Source organism: Gracilinanus agilis, chromosome 2 (genome assembly GCF_016433145.1).
Source record: "Gracilinanus agilis isolate LMUSP501 chromosome 2, AgileGrace, whole genome shotgun sequence".
NCBI classification, from domain to species: Eukaryota; Metazoa; Chordata; class Mammalia; order Didelphimorphia; family Didelphidae; genus Gracilinanus; species Gracilinanus agilis.
The window spans coordinates 424308261-424311387 of record NC_058131.1 but is presented as its reverse complement, the minus strand read 5'-3'; the positions used below and the strand labels follow the sequence as shown (position 1 = coordinate 424311387).

Sequence of the window (3127 nt, the reverse complement as noted above, 5' to 3'; positions counted from 1 at the left end):
ACTTCCAAGTTGTTTTAGTTTACATTTTTCTCATTATCTGGAATTTGGAGTACTTTTACCTATAGTTAATGAAAGATTGAATTTCTTCCACTGAAAACTGATTGTTCATATCCTTCTTACCACTTGTCTATTAGGGAATGGCTTGCAAGAACATTTATTAAATGATGACTACATGTCAAATACTAATATTTCCCTGGCTAGGGACTTCAGGTGTATGAATCCCTCTGAAGCCTCAATGGCTAAGATTAAGGAGCTCAAGCATGAGAGAGTTTCCTTGGAGTCTCTTGGATTAAGGATTTATAATATGAGGGACCCTTATGATATTTTAGGAAGGTCACAACTCCAATTGTGTAGCCCTATACCACTCTTCTGCCTTGGAATTGACACATATGTATCCTAGTGCAGAAGGTAAGCGTTTAAAACAAACACCCCCCCCCAAAAAAAACACCCACATTTTAAAAAAAACCCTTACCTTCTGTCTTAGAATCAATACAGTGTATTGGCTCCAAGGCAGAAGAATGGTAAGGGCAGGCAATGGGGGTCAAGTGACTTGCCCAAGGTCACACAGCTGGGAAGTGTCTGAGGCCAGAATTGAACCTAGGACCTCCGTCTCTAGCTCTGGCTCTCAATCCACTGAGCTACCCAGCTGCCCCCAAAACCCACACTTAACAAGGTGTGTGTGAACCACTTAGGACCTGATTGTTAAATTTTCAGTGTGAATGTTTATATCTTAGAAATCAGAAAAAGCTATAAATCAGAGGTTGTTTTATTGATTTGTTTATTGTCTACATTTAAGAAAGTGATAGAGAAAATTTTAATGATATAGATTAAATTTAAAAGTGTATCTTGCACACTTTCCCCCTTCAAGGGCTTGTTATTAAACACTTAAATGCTCAGGTAGGTAGGTGGCTCAGAGTGCCAGACCTGGAGTCAGGAGGACCTAGTTTCAAATGTGGTCACAGGTCCTTCTTAGCTGTGTGACCCTGGACAAGTAACAACTCCAATTGTGTGGCCTTTACTACTCTTTTGCCTTGGAACCAATACTTATATTGATCCTAGGACAGAAGCTTAGTTTTTAAAAGAAACAAACAAATAAACCCACTTAACAGCACTCCATTGCTTGTAGGCTCCTGGCAATCATGTGTGAGGAATACTCTTTAGACATCCTGAGATTAGAGACTTGTTATGGGAAGAGCCCTTTTTAAAGATTCTATGCCTGAGATTAGGAGATGAGAGCATGAGGGACAATTTCAAGAACCAAGAAACTAGATTAGTAAACCCAGAGGCGAGGGACTCTTTCTTCTTGGCCTGAAAATAGTGAGCTCAAATATAAGAGGGTTCCTGCATCTGGGACTTATGGAGAGAACCTCTCTCAGCAATGCCAGGCCTGGGATTAGGGAATTTAGTTATGAAAGTGGTCAGGTCAGCTCCAATATGGCTCATGGACAGCAGAAGATTCAGATGCAGCAGAAAAATGCCCCAAACCAAGCTGGACAAAAAATAGAAACAAGGACATGATCAGAAGGTTGCTGCTAAGGCTGCCTTGATGTATACCTGCATTGTCTGTAGGACACCAATGCTGGACCAAATAGCACTTTAGAAGCAAACATCCTAAGACTCCATTTCTTCCAGAAATGGCTGATGTTCAAGCATAAAGTTGTTTACAGGTGAATTCATGGCACCTATTACTCTTTTACTATCTCAGACCTTAAGTAACAAACTGCCACTGCTTTTCTAACTAATTGTTGATCAGCAAAAATAAAGGGGCTACAGAAACACTCATTTTTATGCTATTCCCTTTTAGGCTTCATGCAAAGACAATTCTGTGTAAATGTACAGTTAGGCCTTGATTTAGAAATTCTGATAATCAGTCCATCCTTATTATAAACATTTTTTTACAATTATAATTATATTGATGTTCATATTATGTAAAATAACTCAGTAAAGTAGTACTTTGATTTTATAACAGTTACAACCAAAAAAGTCTGGGAATCTAGATTTAGAAGAATTTCTCTGAGAATCTTGAAATTAGGAGCCAAGGGCATAAATGCTCTTCTTGGGAGTTCCCAGGACTCCATAGTATAGATCATGCATGTGAAAAAGAGTCTTTCCTAATTCTCTGGATCCAGGGACCTAGAAACATGAGAAATCATCTCAGGGTCTTTAAGGTACCTGAGATAAAGGGTCTCCCATACAACCCTGAGCATCTCTGTGCCACCAGTGTTAATGTCTTTCTGCAACACGAGGGGGCACCAACGCTCCATATTGGGAGGCAGGTCCTAGCTCTGGAAGGAGGCTAGACTAGGCTAGGAGAGGAGCTGTGTAATTTCTCAACCAGTGCTACCCTTAGGAAGCTGTGTGGAGGACAAGCATGGCCTCAGGAGAGTTGAAAGGCCCCTGGATGATTTCTCAGGGCAGTATCAGTCTTGGCAGAGCTTTGCTCTCTGACTTGTTTAAAAGGCAGGAGGCACAGCTGCAGCAGCTACAGCTGTGCCCCCATCTCCATTCCCCCATCTCTATCCCATTGGCATGATCCAGAGAGAAAAATCTGTCTGGAGGTGCCCCTGGTGTACAGAGAGACACATGTCTGGCTCACACACAAAATCACTTGAGCACACACATCTACACCTATTTCTCTAAAATGTCCGTTAGGCTTAGAGAAGGAGATGGGGAGTGGGGACTCCTCCATCTGTAGATTTAACCCTCTCTCCTAGCTTGGCACTTCTTCAAAGGGAGCAGCAGATAACAGGCCTAGGGACCTGAGAAAATCCTGGTGGCAGGGGCTGGGGTCAAGGAGCAGAGGAATGTGAAGGAATAGAGGCCAAGTCGAGGTGCTAGCCCTGAGGAAAATACAAATAACAATAAGCAGATATCATAATTCTAGACCCTCCTGTCTGCTTTTTTGAAAGCTGATTCCTGTTCCTGGAATATATTTCCCCTTCATCTCTGCCTCTCACATCCAGGAAAACAATATACAAAATGATTATAAACGTGTAAATGAAAAGAACAACAAAACAATTAATATGGATGCCATGAAATGAATAACAGAGCTTGGTTTCAAAGAAGAGATAGAAGAATGCATCTCTTTGTGCAGAGGAAGGGGGCTTTGACTGTGGAACTCTACATA

General features: G+C 41.5%; 1 pseudogene; it reads left to right on the top strand.

The window, feature by feature from the left end:
* Positions 1–1434: 1434 nt before the first annotated feature.
* Positions 1435–1655, top strand: LOC123235694 (annotated as a pseudogene).
* Positions 1656–3127: the final 1472 nt, after the last annotated feature.